Genomic DNA, 16,546 nt, shown 5'->3' on the forward strand with positions numbered 1-16,546 from the left:
TCATACAGAGGTGTGGGGTCGAGACTATAGCCGCTAGTCTGTTTAGGGTTGGTCGTCCGATGAGGGCATTGTATGCTGAAGTGACGTCGACTACAATGTAGTCGATGCTTAGTGTTTTGGTTTGCTCGCCTTTTCCAAAGGTAGTGTGTAATGAGATGTATCCCAAGGGGCGGATCGGGGTATCTCCTAGTCCAAACAGGTCAGTGGGATAGGCTTTTAGCTCTTTTTCTTCGAGTCCGAGCTTGTCGAAGGCTGCTTTGAACAGGATATCTGCTGAGCTTCCTTGGTCGATCAGGGTTCGATGTAAGTTGGTGTTGGCTAGGATGATGGTGATCACCATAGGGTCGTCGTGTCCGGGTATTATTCCAAGAGCATCTTCTCGGGTAAATGAGATAGTAGGTAACTCGGGTAAGGGGCTGTCTTCTCGGACATGGTAGACTTCTTTGAGGTGTCTCTTCCGTGAGGATTTGGATGTCCCTCCCCCTGCGAAACCTCCGTTTATCATGTGTATGTGCCTTTCAGGAGTTCGCGGGGTTCGTGTTTGCTCGGCCCGATCTTCGTTATCTCCCCGTCTTCTCTTTCTGGTTTCTTCTCCTTTCTCAGCTATGTATCTGTCCAGTTTTCCCTCTCTGGCTAGCTTTTCTATAACATTCTTTAAGTCGTGGCAGTCGTTAGTAGAGTGGCCGTAGAGTCTGTGATATTCGCAGTACTCGGACCGATCTCTTCCTGCTCTCTGTGCTTCAGAGGTTTGGGTGGTGGGATCTTCTCGGTGTGGCATACTTCTCTGTAGACGTCTACCAGGGAGACTCGGAGGGGAATGTAGCTGTGGTATTTTCGTGGCTTGTCCGAGTTGGATTCTTCTTTCTTTTTCTGTTCCCGATCTCGATCTCGGGGCGGGTAGGTTGACTCCTTCCTGGAAGAGTCTCTCAGCTGGGAGGTTTCTTCCATGTTGATATACTTTCCTGCCCGTTCTTGTACTTCGTATAAGGAAGTCGGGTATCTTTTGGATAGGGATTGGCTAAACGGTCCTTCTTTTAGGCGTTTGCTAGTCCCATGATGGCTGCTTCCGTGGACAAGTGTTGTATGTCCAGGCAGGCCTTGTTGAATCGCTCCATGTACTCTCTGAGAGTTTCTCGGTTGCCTTGTTTGATCCCGAGTAGGCTGGGGGCATGTTTTGCCTTGTCCTTTTGAATAGAGAACCTTGTTAAGAATTTTTTGGTCAGGTCTTCAAAGCTGGAGATTGATCCTGGTGGCAGGTTGTCGAACCACTTCATGGCTGACTTAGTGAGAGTGGTGGGGAAGGCTTTGCATCGAATCGCGTCGGAGGCGTCGACTAAGTACATTCTGCTTCTGAAATTGCTGAGGTGATGACTTGGATCGGTGGTGCCGTCGTAGAGGTCCATATCTGGTGGTTTGAAGTTTCGCGGTACCTTCTCTTTCATGATCTCTTGTGTGAAGGGATCATGGTTGCTTTCGGGAGTGGTGCCGTGTTCCGTCCTATCTTCCGCAGTTTTTCTATCAATTCTCTGCGTTTGCGAGCTTCCCTTCTCAGATCCTGTTCAGTTTCCTTCTGCTTCTTTGCGTCCTCTTCGAGTTGTCTCAGCCGGCTTTGTTGTGCCCGAACTGTTTCCAGAATCTCCGAACTTTTTTCTCTTTCGGGATTTTGTGGATCTTTGTCTGGGGGTGATGTCTTTGGGCGATTCTGTTTGTTTCCTCCTGGAGTGCGTGGTGATAGAGGGCTGTCCGGCCGTTCTCCGGTGTCAACTTCCTCTTCTTGTTCTGATGTAGCGTGGTTATTGTTGGGAGGGTCGTCCGCCATGGTAAAGGGATGACTTCCAGGTTCCCCGGCAACGGCGCCAATGTTCCGAGGGTTACCTGAAACGTGTAGCTCGGTCTTCTGGCAAGGCCCGAGGTGGGGGGTTTGTGACCCGAGCTGGTTGTGCTGAACGACGGGGGGTTGTACCTGCAATGACACTCCGATGCTTAAGTTAGCATGGGTCCAAGCAGATATCAAGTAGAATTAGAGTATGAGTTATACCTGGGTGCTCCAGTGTATTTATAGTAGTTGGCTGCGATCATCCCTGGATAAGATATTCTTATCTTATCTTATCTTTTGGGAGATTCATCTCTATCTTTGCGGAACCGCCTTTCCCAGGCCCTTTCGGCCTTTAGGTTTTGGGCTTAGTTCCTTCTGATGGGCCTTTCTTTGGCCTGTTTGTCCGAGGTCCGACCTCGAACGTGGGCCTTGGGTCGAGGTCGGGCCTTCTATCAGCATTACCGAGTTTGGAGAGCTCGGTCAGGGTATGAACACTTCCCATCTTACTTTCTTCGCTTCACCTCTCGGATTCTTCTCCGTGTCACTTGGGAAGCTATCAGTGGGTCTGGGAATCTTCTCAGACAAATATCCCACTTGGATTTCCAGCTTCTTGATTGCTTCCCCCCGATTCTTCATACTGGCTCTCACCTCCTCTTTGAACACCTTATTGTCTTGAATGTCTTTGCATATGCTTTCAAGTAAGGTTTCAATCTTAGAGATTATGTCATCAAATGATGGTATGTTGGGGGTAGAGGTAGAAGAGGTGAGATGTATTACTGTGGTTTTGTTGGTATGTCCTCTGTGTGAATTGTTGGGGAGCTGTGTTGTTGTTGGGGTTGTGACGTCTCTGATCTTGGCCTTGGTTTTGTTGATTCTCCCACCCAAAGTTTGGGTGATTCCTCCATCCAGGGTTGTAGGTCTTGGAGTATGGATCATGGTTGTATCTAGGTGAATTCCCAATGTAGTTGGCTTGCTCCTGAGTGCCTTCTTCCTCTTCACTTGCTTCCTCTTGAGTTGAAATGGTGATTGCTGCCACTTGACTTCTCTCCATCTTCTTGGTGAGGTCAGCTAGCTGCTTGATGATGAGCTTGTTTTGAGCAAGCAGAGCATCTACATTGTTCAGCTCCATTACTCCTCTAGTGTTCCCTCTTTCAGAAGCATAGAAGTAGTCATTCTCAGCTACAGTTTCAATGACATCTATGGCTTCCTCAATGGTCTTCTTCTTGTTCAAAGAACCTCCGGATGAATGGTCTACGGCCTTCTTAGATTCATATGATAGTCCTTCATAGAAGATGTGCAGCTGCACCCATTCATTGAACATATCAGATGGACATCTCCTTGTTAGGTCTTTAAACCTCTCCCATGCTTCATATAGAGTCTCACCATCTTGTTGCCTAAAAGTTTGGACCTCAGCTCTCAGCCGATTGACTCGTTGAGGAGGGTAAAATCTTGCCAAGAATCTATTCATAACATCATCCCAAGTTGTCAAGCTATCCTTTGGAAAAGACTCCAACCACTTGGTTGCCTTGTCTCTGAGAGAGAATGGGAACAACAACAGTCTATAGACATCTGGTTGAACGCCATTGGACTTCACTGTGTCACATATTCTCAGGAATGTGTTTAAGTGTTGGTTGGGGTCTTCTTGGACACCTCCTTCGAACGAGCAATTGTTCTGAACGAGGGTGATGAGCTGTGGCTTTAGTTCAAAGTTGTTGGCATGGATGGTTGGTTTTTGGATGCTACTTCCGCAATTCCCTGGGTTTGGGTAGATGTAAGAGCCCAAGACTCTTCTATCTTCCCCACCAGGATTTGCTCTACCTCCTCCACCATGGTTGTGAACCTCTTCCTCACGATGGTCCTCCATGGTTGTTTCAAAGTATTCTTCAAAGTGTTCCTCTTCTTCTTCAGCACCCACTACACATTTTTCTTTTGCCTCCCTTCTTAATCTTAAGAAGGTTCTCTTAGGTTCAGAATCAAAGGAAGTTGAGGCTCCGTTTCTTCTCCCTGTCATACAACCAACAGATTACAAGCAAGAAAAGCAATGCAGAAAGTATCTTGTTAGAATTACTTGTTAGTGTCAGTGATGCAATATATCAAACAGTTAGTGGGTTAGTGAACTGAATTGTAAATAGCAAAGAAAAACTCAGAAACAGGGGAAGGGAAGAATTAAACTAAGACGGAAAGCAAATTAACCAAATAGAAAATTAAATCAAACAAAATACAAATGCTCAATCTAGTGAGCCTCTAATGTAATCATTGTCGATGCACAATCAATCCCCGGCAACGGCGCCATAAACTTGATCGGGGTAAAACTTGTCTCTCAACAAATTCCCATTCGGCAAGTGTACCGAATTTGTCGTCAAGTAAAAACTCACAATAGAGTGAGGTCGAATCCCACAGGGATTGATTGATCAAGCAACTTTAATTAGAGGAATGATCTAGTTGAGCGAATCCATGAATAGAGTTGATAATTGCAGAAATTAAAATGGCGAGAAAGTAAATGACTGAAAGTAAATACCATAATTGTAAATGGGAATGGGGGAATTGCTCATAAAAGTAAATTGCAGAAAATAAAGAGAATGGGTAAGATCAGAAATGGGGAGTTCATTGGGCTTAGGAGATGTTGCATTCTCCGGATCAATTTCATTTTCATCTCTTCCTCAATCAATGCACTCATTGATCTCCTTGGTAATCTTAAGTGATTGAATCACAATTTCTTGCAATTCAATCTCTCAAATCTTGATCAATAGCCAATTCTTTGGTCAATTGCTCATGAGAAGAGATGAAGTGTGGTCACTGATTATACCACATGCACTTCCCAAATCAAATGCTTAAAGGGTTATAGCCACATACCTATCCACACTCAATTTGGTCCAGCATGAGAAAGCATTTCTAGCTAATCTCTTCATTCCTCTTTCAAGGATCCGAAGAGATCCATGTTTGAATAGCTTCTTTTCCAAGATCACTATCCAATTGGATGAAGATCGAAAGCTTTCAAGTAAAATCAAAAGGAAAGATAGAAGAAGAATAAGAAAATTAGTATTGATCCATCAAATTACAACAGAGCTCCCTAACCCAATGAAATGGGTTTAGTTGTTCATAGCTCTAGAAATCAAAATCAAAGATGGAGAATACATGATAAAGCTAGAAGTACAAAGAAAGTAAATACAAAGAGTAGTTCTCTGTCCTAGCTCCTTCCCCAAAAAGCTCCTCTCTCTTTCAAAACTACTCCTATATATACTACTCTTCTCAGCTTCTAGTTAGCTCTTCAAATCTTGGGCCTCTGGATCTTTGAGCTTGAAGCAGTTCCTTTCTTCAATTGGGCTTGACTTACTTGCAGAGAGAAAATGTAAAGTGGGCATAGAATTTAGCTCAAGACGTTAGGGGTATTTAACATTTAGTGAAAATACAAGTTCGAGAACGTTAGTGACACTTAACATTGTCACTAACGTTGCCATGCACCCCTTTGCCTCACGTTAAAGCCCACGTTAACTGGGTTAACGTGGCTTTTAACGTTGCCTTGTTAGCCTTCGAGAACGTTAGTGACACTCAACATTGTCACTAACGTTCAAGTGTGCCCCTTCTTGCTTCACGTTAAAGCTCACGTTAACTAGGTTAACGTGGCTTCTAACATGGCTTTTGCCAACCTTCGAGAACGTTAGTGACACTCAACATTGTCACTAACGTTCAAGTGTGCCCCTAGGTCTCACGTTAGAGTCCACGTTAACTAGGTTAACGTGGCTTCTAACGTGGCCATTCTTAGCCATCCCAACGTTAGTGACAATGTTGAGTGTCACTAACGTTGGCTCATTCTTCATTCCTCATCGTTAGCTTCCACGTTAACCAAGTTAACGTGGAGGTTAACGTGGCTCTTGGGGGTTGTGTGGTTGCTCCAATGTTAGTGACAATGTTGAGTGTCACTAACGTTATCGACAACTCTCCATCTGGTTAACGTGGGAGTTAACGTGGCTCTTTGCACCTTAGGCCAACGTTAGTGACAATGTTAAGTGTCACTAACGTTGGCTCAACTTCTCTTCTCCACGTTAGAGTTTACGTTAACTTAGTTAACGTGACTCTTTAACGTGGGCATTGATGGCTTCTGAGAGTGTTTTTGGCAATTACTTTTCTCCTTAACTTTGCAAGTTACCTCCCATTCCTTGCTTCCTTTGGTCCTGAAATCAAGCAATAGAGTACATCAAAGTTCTAGTCCAAGTCATGGGTAATGCAATATAAAATTTTATCATTAAAATCATGCAAAATCCTCATGAAACATTGTAAAATGCACAATGTATGCTTGAATCAAGGTCTGAGTGAATATCTGCCCAAAACTAACTTATTTCCTAAGAAAATGCATGAAATTACCTAAAAACAGTAAAGAAAAGGTCAGTGAAACTGGCCAAAATGCCCTGGCATCACAGCTCCTAGATCCTTAACGGTTTTTCTAAGTATGTGTCTTAGGGGTCCTTTTCATTGATTGTCACCTTGAAGTAGTAAGGGTTAACTCTTTTTTTCTCTTTTGTGCTTCTTTTCTATTTATTGACCACGACTCTAAGTGTTTTGTCTCAAGACAACCCTTTAGTTAGGCTTTCAATCAACACTCTCAAGTCAGTTGACTTTAGGGTGCTAGGTGTTGAAACACCCCTGAGAATTTACTTGCATAGGCCTCTTCTTGACACATCTTCACCACAAGCATCTACTAGGGGTTCTAACTCTTTTTGAGTTTTTCAATGTTTCTTTTTTCTCCTTAGTAGTTGATGCTCAGAGCCTTGGGTCTTTGTTGCTTACTACTTCTTGGTTTTATAGATATTCAAGGAACACCCCTCAACTTCTTCTTGTCGTGCCTTCTAGGAATAGTTACTTTTCATGACTCAATTTTTTTCTTTTCACTTTATTCAAGGTTCCTTACTTAGTCTTTTGTTGCTTAGTTCTTTTAAATAAGCTTTCTTGGTCTTAGTCTCATTTACTCTTGTTCACACTCACAACAACTCTTATGGAAACAAACTCTACTTTATAGATGAAAATGAAGACTATAGTTATCGTTGCATTTTCTTTCTTGCATATCAAAGGACTCACAAAAGACTTCAAGCAGAATAAAACATAAACTATCCTAATATTATCAATTATTCTCAAATATAAAGTAAACAGATAAAAACTTAGGCAGAATTCAGAAATTTGGGAAATGTCAGCCATGGAACTCAACAATCTTATGCAGTTTCTTCAGTTCATTGGCCCCTTGCCTTTGTCCTTCTTCTTGGAGGGGGAGGAGTCATCTCCACCCTTTTTGGAGGATCCTTATTGTGCTTTCTTGTCCTTGGGCTTCCAGAAACCCAGCCTTCTCATGTAGGACTTCACGTTTTCCTTGTGCTGATACACAATTTTCTCCTGCTGTCCACTGAGTTCCTCCAATTTCTGCATATAGGTGGGGTAATTGGGATTTAAGTTGGCTACTGTATTGCATAAGTAACTCAACTTAGTTTGTTCATAGCAGTCATATTCCCTTCTTGCTGTAGTTCTAACTTCATAGAGGTGTCTGAATTCAGCAAGGCTGTTCATTTGATGTAATTGATGTTCCAGCATCATCCCTAAGCTGTCTTACATTTCTCCCCAGTTGATCCTTCCTTGCTGCTCCTTCAATTGTTCAGAGCTTCCTTGGAGGTTTTGCATGTTCTCATTCACTTGGTTCTATTTCTCCCTTTGGCTACTTTGAAATTGGTTGACATATTCCCTTATTTGATGCAGATCTCCCTTCATTTGGTGCACATCTCCTTGCAGCTACTCCCAGTTCATTCCTTCAGGAAATTGTTGGTATTGTTGGTATGGTGGTGTTTGAAGTGCCAGAAATTGTAGTTGCTCCTCTGCCTTCTCTTCCTCTTGTTGTTGTGGTGGTGGCACATGAGCGTGAGCTCTATGCTCTCTAGCCCTTTGAAGTGGATTGACGGCCAATATCTTAGCCATCTTCTTGGCAGTTATAGGCTTATCTTGCTTCACCAACACCTTATCAATCACCTTATCAACTCCAGCGTCATCACATAGCTCTTGTATGATGCTGGGGAATGCCAATCTTGTGCTCTCGTTAGTGCTTTTTAGTATCTTGTTGATGTTGTTGGCAATCAACTCCCCAATATTCACGTCCTCTCCCTTCATTATACTGTATATAAGTACAGCCCTCTCCTTTGTCACCTCAGATGTGTTTGATGTAGGGATCAAAGACCTTCTCACAAAGTCTAACTACCCCCTAGCTTGGGTGCTCAAGTCCCTTCTCCTCAGCTGGTTGGATTTTCCATCTTTATCATTGATCCACGGCACATTTAGTACACAGATTTCATTCAGAATTTCATCAAATCCTGGGTCTGGTTGCTTCATCCTCTCCTCATAACTTCGAGTAGAGTTGACCCTTTTCACCATCAGCACCCTTTCTATGTTAGAGGGACTATAGTCAATGGTCTTCCCCCTCACATAGCTAATATACCCATAAGTTTGCCCTGGCTGTGGCACGGCATTGGCATAAAACTCTCTTACCACCCCTTCCACCACTTTCTTTGGTGGGTTACAGAAGAGTGCCCAGCCCCTATTATTGATCTCAATGTTGATCTCAAGGTGCTCATTCCTTCCTAGTTGAAAGCCGACCTCTGGGATGATCTCCCTCTCACTCACCTAACCATAGAATTGGTTTTGGTTGAATGCTGAGAGGAATTTATACTCATTGAAGTTTGAGCTTGAAGAACCTGAGGTTGATTCTTTGGTCTTTCTTTTCTTTGAGGTTGAGGATCTTGGTGGTGCCATTGGGTGGAGAGAGAGAGAGTGTGTTGTTCCGGGGGTTACCTGAAACGTGTAGCTCGGTCGTCTGGAGAGGCCCGAGGTGGGGGTTCAGGGACCCGAGCTTGATATGCAGAGTGGTTGGTGGTTGTACCTGCAATGACACTCCGATGCTTAAGTTAGCATGGGTCCAAGCAGATATGTGTAGAGTGGAATGAATGTCATACCTGGGTGCTCCAGTGTATTTATAGTAGTTTGGTCGTGATCTTCCCTGGATAAGATATTCTTATCTTATCTTATCTTTTTTGGGAGTTTTATCCTATCTTTGTGGAACGCCTTTCCTAGGCCTTTTCGGCTTTTAGGTTTTGGGCTGTGTTCCTTTGTGATGGGCCTCTTTGCTCTTTGTCCGAGGTCCGACCTTAAGGCGTGAGCCTTGGACGAGGTCGGACCTTTTGAATTTGCCGAGTTTGGAGGAGCTCGGTCAGGGTATGAACAGTGCCCCTGCCCGAGTTCGTCCTTTTTGGGAGGTCGAGCTCGGGCATAGTAGTTTTTTAAATTTCAAAAATGACCGTTTCCTGCATTTATTGCATTTTACCGTTTTTCCTCGATTTCCGTTCGGGCTCTGTGGAGGCTTTATTTATTTGCCCCTTTTCCTCTTTCTCTGCATTTTTCTCTCTATCCTTTTCGAGCACTGCTTCTTCTTTTACTCTACTTCCCTGAATCTTTCTGTGTGCTTTTCCGGGGTTTCCTCTGTGCCGCCGTCTTGTTCTCCTTGTTTCGGAGCTCTTCGTCTTCGTTTTCTTGTTTCGGAGCTCTTTCGCCTTCGTTTCTTTTTCCAGGGTTGTTTTCCCATATTTTTCCTTTCTTGTGATCATATGCTTCTGTTCTTTGGTGGCTCTTTTGTTTTGTTTCTTTTTCTTTATGCCTGGGTTGCCCCAAAAAGAGGCGCCGCCACGCTGTTGTTTGTATATGGGGGGGGGGCTCTTTTTTTGTTTCTGGTGTTTTCGCTCCGGGTTTTTGCTTTCTTCTTTACATGATTTTGCTTGCTGTTGTATTCTTCTTTGTAGGTAGGAATTTTAATGTCTCGAAAGTTCTTCAGGCGATGTCGACTAAGATTCCACGGGGTCTTGGTTGGGTAGACACTCTTCCTCTAAAGTCCCTTCTGTAGATTATGAGTATTTAGCTAGGTTCCGTAGGCACAGTAGCATATGTGAAAATAGAGAGTCTGAGAGGGATTATGAACTAGTGGCCCCGGATTCCGAGGAGAGAGGTGCTTCCCGCCTTTAGAGAGTTCCGAGAAGCTCTTCTTTTATGCTTATGATTGTTTTTCTCTAAGCTGGGTGTCCGACTTCCTTTACCGACCTGGAGTCCGAGGTGTTGTGGTCTTGTAACCTTGCCCCTACGCAGCTCCACAAATTCAGGGCGTTTTTAAAGCTGTTTCAACTTTTGTGTCAGTTTTTGGGGGTCCCCCCTCTATTTCTCTTTTTTCTATTTGTTTGACGAAGCCGGGGTCGGGTGGAGGGAAGGTATCTTGGGTCTCTTTTAGGGCTAACCAGGGAAGGAAGTTTTGTACCCTGTATGATGAGTCCTTTCATGATTTAAGAACTTTTATTTCAAGGTCCGGGCTACTGGAGATGTCCGACCTTTCTTTCTAGATGAGAGGGGAGCCTTCTTTTCCTCTTTGTTGGCAGGAGAATGTAGTGTCTACTAAGTATACTTTTGAGTCTAGATGAGGTGGAGCAAGCTTTTGTGGTGTGGTGAGCAATTTATGGGTCGGCACCTCACTTGGACACGAGAAAATGTTGGGAGATCCAAGCCTTCTCCGTTCCGAGTTAGGTAGTTCCCGACCTCTCCGAGATTCATCTTTTTAGTATTTTTGGCTTTGCTTGTTTTGGTGGAATTTCTGTTGTGGTAATCCTTTTCTTTTATTTCTGCAGAGATGTCTTCTCAGGCGGATTCCATGAAGTTCCTTCGTCGGACGAAGAAGTCTGTGGCTGCTCAGAATATTGAGGCCGGGGGGGTTTCTGCCCGATCTTCTCCTGAGAAGACTACTGTGGTGTTACTACTCGGTCAAAAACTATTCCGACTCTCCCAGTTCCGAGCTATAAATCAGATCCTCCGACCTCTGGACCTGCTACCTCTTCTCCTCTTCGTCCCCGGGTCCTCCTCCCAAGAAACAGAAGACCTCTCAAGAGCCTGCGGGTTTTAATGACAAGGATTTCGATGCTCTTGGTTGGGTTGAACAGCATATTCCCTCAGACTTTTATTTCTACTGATGATGTTCTATGGAGCACCATTTCAGTATATGGCGCGGAGCTGTGTCCGGATGGCTATTCTTCATGCCGCTATTGCCCGGGAGTTCAAGAAAGCCCCTATTGGTGCGACCAGTTCCCGACTTGAGAAAGCTCAATCCGAGTTTGAGAGAATTAGTAAACTGAAGGCTGCTAGGATTGCTGAGCTGGAGGAGTCTTTGGAGAAGGAGAAAGCTAAAGCTACGCGGCTGTGGCGGTGGCGAGTTCGTCCGAGGAGATGGCGAAGGCGGCGAAGGAGAATATACTCGGGCACTTGTCGAGCTTGTGGAGACAAGGAGAAGTTGCGATCTGCTCAGGATGACTTTTACGAGCTAGAAGGGCATGTGGCTAAGGGTATGGATCGGCTGTGGCGGTGGCGAGTTCGTCCGAGGGATGGCGAAGGCGGCGAAGGAGAATTATACTCGGCACTTGTCGAGCTTGTGGAGACAAGGAGAAGTTGCGATCTGCTCAGGATGACTTTTACGAGCTAGAAGGGCATGTGGCTAAGGGTATGGATGCTATATGAAAATTTGAAGGCTCAGGTCCGGGTTCTTGCTCCTGACCTGGATCTGAGCTTATTCAGTATGGATAACGTTTGTGGAGGGAAAGATTGTTCCTGCTCCCAACGAGGATGTTCCGGTCCGACCCCAAGGTTCCGGTGTCCGACCCTGAAGTTCCGGCTGCGAACCCGACTTCACCTTTGGTCGGGGACGGATCTGGTGTGGAGGTTTTAAACCGAGATGACGGTGCCGTTGATGCTGTCCCGATTTCTATGTTTCTTCCGCAGCCTTCTGATGTGGCGTCCGAAAGGATCTTTGATTCTCTGTGATCTTTTTATCTTTTGGTTTTTTGCCCGGCCTGTGGGCTCTTTTGTTTTTGGATGGTTTCTGTGAATGCTTTGGACACCCTTTTTGCTTTTGGCTACTTTGTAGTAATTTTTTAGCTTATTATGCGGTGTTTTTGTTCGCGTTTTGACTTTGTTGCTCCGCTTTATGCTTTTTAGTTGTTTTTTGGATAACAACTTTTAGCTAGCGCTCGATTTCGTTTTTTCGCTCGTACTTTTTTAGTTGTTTTTGTATAGCAACTTTTTAGTAAGCGTTTTCGAAATCTTTGTTTTCGCCGTTTTGACTTGTTGCTCCGCTTTTATGCTTTTTTAGTTGTTTTTTGGATAACAACTTTTTAGCTAGCGCTTGATTTCGTTTTTTCGCTCGTACTTTTTTAGTTGTTTTGGTATAGCAACTTTTAGTAAGCGTTTTCGAAATCTTTGTTTTCGCCGTTTAAGGCTTCCTTCTCGGTTCGGGCTTTTTCTCGGACCTCGGGTTTGGGCGTCGAGTACACCCTTCGTTGGGTCCGACCTTTCATTGGTCGGCCTTTTAAGTTATTTTTGTAATCGTTTTGTCGAGCATAAATTATGCGCTTGGCGGGGTACTTTTTCAGGATTTGTTTTATCACGAAGAACAAAAGAACATAGAAAAATTTGATTAGTATTAAAAAAGAAAGAATATTTACAGAGTTTTACCCTTGACTAGGTCGGGGTGCCTTACTTGACCGGGTGTCTCGTTAAAAAACCCTTGTAGGGAAAAAGAGTACACCTCGGGTCAAATTTTTTCTAGCTGTAGTACCGTCTTAGATTACAGGCGTGCCAGGCCCTGGGCAGCTCATTGCCTTCTAGGTCGGATATCTTGTAATAGCCTGTTCCTAAGTTCTGTTACTTTGTAGGGTCCTTTCTAGTTTGCAGCTAGCTTTCCTTCTCCCGACTTTTGTGTTCCGATGTCATTTCGGATTAGAATTAGGTCGTGAGTGGAGAAGCTCCGTTTTATTACTTTCTGATTGTATCTAAGGGCCGTTCGCCGTTTTAAGGCCTCTTCTCGGATCCGGGCTCTTTCTCGGGCCTCGGGGAGGTCGAGTTCTTCCTTTTGCGCCTGCGGGTTACCTTCTTCGTTGTAGAAGATGACTCTGGGTGACCCTCCATCTATTTCGATAGGAATCATTGCCTCCATCCCATAGCTAGTCGGAATGGCGATTCTCCCGTTGTAGAGTGTGGAGTTGTCCGATATGCCCATAATACCTGGGGGAGCTCCTCGGCCCATGCCCCTTTGGCCTCTTGGAGTCTTCGTTTTAACCCAGCCAAGATGACTTTATTTGCGGCCTCTGCTTGTCCGTTGGCTTGTGGGTGCTCGACTGAGGTGAATTGCTGTTTGATTTTTAGTTCGGCCACCAAGTTCTGAAAACTTGTGTCCGTGAACTGTGTTCCATTGTCTGTTGTAATGGAGTAGGGACTCCGAACCTTGTGACAATGTTTTGTATAGGAATTTGCGGCTTTTCTGAGCCGTAATGGTGGCTAAAGGTTCAGCTTCGATCCACTTTGTGAAGTAGTCGACCCCTACTATGAGGTATTTGACTTGCCCCGGTCCTTGGGGGGACGGGCCGAGTAGGTCAAGTCCCCATTTTGCGAAGGGCCATGGTGCGGTGATGCTGATAAGGTCTTCGGGTGGTGCCTTGTGAAAATTGGCGTGTTTTTGGCGGGGGGCATATTTTCACAAACTCCGTTGCGTCTCTTTGCAAAGTTGGCCAGTAGAACCCGGCTCGGACTACTTTCTTGGATAATGCCCGAGCTCCGAGGTGGTTCCCACACATGCCTCCGTGGACTTCTTCGAGGACGCTCTTTGTTTCTGAGGTCGGGACGCACCTAAGGAGGGGGTTTGCGAATCCTCTTCTGTATAATACGTCGTGAATTAGTGTATAATTCTGGGCGTCTTTCGTGAGTATGGGGGTCATCCATCCCTGCTGTTGGTCGGATATATTTAGCGTTTCTTCCTCTCTTAGCACGGAGGGAGATCGTAAGGTTTCCTGGAGGAGACTTCTGTTGTTGCCTCCGGGCTTGGTGCTGGCAAGCTTTGAGAGGGCGTCTGCCCGGGCATTTTGTTCCCGAGGTATGTGCTGGATCTGTATCTCTGGAAAGTGGCGTAATTGTGCCTGTGTTTGTTCCAGGTATTTTTTCATAGTTGGGTCTTTGGCTTGGTAGCTTCCATTCACTTGCGATGTGACGACCTGGGAGTCGCTGAAGATCATGATTTTCTGGGCTCCGACCTCTTCGGCTAGCTTTAGACCTGCTAGTAGGGCCTCGTATTCGGCTTGGTTGTTCGAAGCTTGGAACTCGAATTTTAGGGATAGTTCTATCCGCGTTCCTTGGTCGCTTTCGAGTATAACCCCGGCTCCGCTTCCAGCTTTGTTTGAGGACCCGTCGACATACAGGTTCCATGAGAGTGGGGTTCCAGGGTTCTCAGTGTATTCTGCAATGAAGTCGGCTAGATACTGAGATTTTATGGCAGTCCGGGTTTCATAGTGGAGGTCGAACTCAGACAGTTCCACCGCCCATTGCAGTATTCGTCCTGCCAGGTCTGTTTTTTGGAGGATGTGTCTCATGGGTTGGTTTGTCCGGACTTTGATGGTGTGGGCTTGAAAGTAGGGACGGAGCCTCCGAGCTGTGAATACTAGGGCGTAGGCGAATTTTTCTATCTTCTGATAGTTTAATTCGGCTCCTTGTAGTGCTTTGCTTACAAAGTATATGGGACGTTGTCCTTGGTCATTTTCTCGTATTAATGCTGAAGCGACTGCTTGATGTCCGACCGAGAGGTATAGTACGAGTTCCTCTCCCTTTAAAGGTCGGGTTAGGATTGGTGGCTGCCCGAGGAACTCCTTGAATTCTTGAAAGGCTTTTTCGCACTCCTTTTCTTTAGGAGTGAGTAGAGAGGTAGTGACTTTATTGCTGATCCTGCCAAGAATCTTGATAGGGCAGCTAGCCTTCCATTCAGTTGTTGTACTTCTTTGACACACGTCGGGCTCTTCATATTGAGTATCGCTTGGCATTTGTCCGGGTTCGCTTCGATGCCCCTTTGAGTTAGCATGAAGCCTAAGAACTTTCCGGCCTCTGCGGCGAAGGTGCACTTTGTCGGGTTAAGTCTCATGTTGTGTTTTCTGAGGGTGCCGAAGACGCTGGTGAGGTCGGTCAGTAAGTTTCTGTCTTCTTGTGTCTTTACCAGCATGTCATCGACGTACACCTCTAGCTGTAGTCCGATGTGTTCTGAGAACACTTTGTTCATTAGCCTCTGGTAGGTTGCCCCTGCGTTCTTCAGCCCGAAGGGCATTACTATGTAGCAGTAGTTTGCCCTTGGGGTTATGAACGAGGTCTTTTCTTGGTCGGGTCCGTACATCGGGATTTGATTGTATCCCGAGTATGCGTCCATGAAGGAGAGATATCTGTAGCCTGAGGCTGCGTCTACTAAGGCGTCGATGTTTGGTAGTGGATATGGGTTTTTGGGGCAGGCTTTGTTGAGGTCTGTGTAATCGACGCACATCCTCCATTTTCCGTTGGGCTTTTTTACCAGGACCACGTTTGCGAGCCATAGGGGGTATTTTACTTCCCTAATGAACCCTGCATCTAGTAGTGCTTGTACTTGTTCTTCTATTGCTTGTATGCGCTCGGGTCCGAGCTTCCGGCGTCTTTGTTGGACAGGTCGGGATCCCGGGTAAACTGATAGTTTATGGCACATCAGGTCGGGGCTTATGCCCGGCATGTCGGAGGCTTTCCAGGCGAAGAGGTCGGAATTCTCCTTTAAGAGGGTTATCAGTTCCTCTTTTAGGCCCGTTTTGAGGTTCGCTCCTATGTTTGTTATTTTTTCAGGTGTGCTCCCAATCTGGACTTTTTCGGTCTCTCCCTCTGGTTGTGGTCGAAGATCTTCTCGGGACTGAACTCGTCCGAGTTCTATCGTGTTGACCTCCTTCCCTTTTAGGCTCAGGCTTTCGTTGTAGCATCGCCGCGCTAATTTTTGGTCGCCTTTTAGGGTAGCGATTCCTTTTGCGGTAGGGAACTTCATACAGAGGTGTGGGGTCGAGACTATAGCTGCTAGTCTGTTTAGGGTTGGTCGCCCGATGAGGGCATTGTATGCCGAGGTGACGTCGACGATAATGTAGTCGATGCTCAATGTTTTAGATTGCTCGCCTCTTCCAAAGGTAGTGTGTAGCGGGATGTATCCTAAGGGATGGATCGGGGTATCCCCTAGCCCAAATAGGTCAGTGGGGTAGGCCTTTAGTTCTTTTTCTTCAAGTCCGAGCTTGTCGAATGCCGTTTTGAACAGGATATCTGCTGAGCTTCCTTGGTCAATCAGGGTTCGATGTAAGTTGGCGTTTGCTAGGATAATGGTGACTACCATTGGATCGTCGTGTCCGGGAATTATCCCTTGAGCATCTTCTCGGGTAAATGAGATAGTAGGTAACTCGGGCAGGGGACTGTCTTCTCGGACATGATAGACTTCTTTGAGGTGTCTTTTTTGCGAGGATTTGGATGTTCCTCCGCCTGCAAAACCTCCATTTATCATGTGAACGTGTCTTTCGGGGGTTCGCGGGATTTGTTCGGCCGACCTTTCGTATCTCCCCGTCTTCTCTTCCTGGTCTCTTCTCCTTTCTCTGCTATGTATCTGTCGAGCTTTCCTTCTCTGGCCAGCTTTTCTATAACATTTTTTAGGTCGTAGCAGTCGTTAGTAGAGTGACCGTAGAGTTTGTGATATTCACAGTATTCGGACCGATCTCTTCCCGCTCTCTTGTGTTTTAGCGGTCGGGGCGGTGGGATCTTTTCGGTGTGGCATACTTCTCTGTAGACGTCTACCAGGGAGACTCGGAGGGG

The sequence above is a fragment of the Arachis stenosperma genome, chromosome 5 (genome assembly GCF_014773155.1).
Source record: "Arachis stenosperma cultivar V10309 chromosome 5, arast.V10309.gnm1.PFL2, whole genome shotgun sequence".
NCBI lineage: Eukaryota > Viridiplantae > Streptophyta > Magnoliopsida > Fabales > Fabaceae > Arachis > Arachis stenosperma.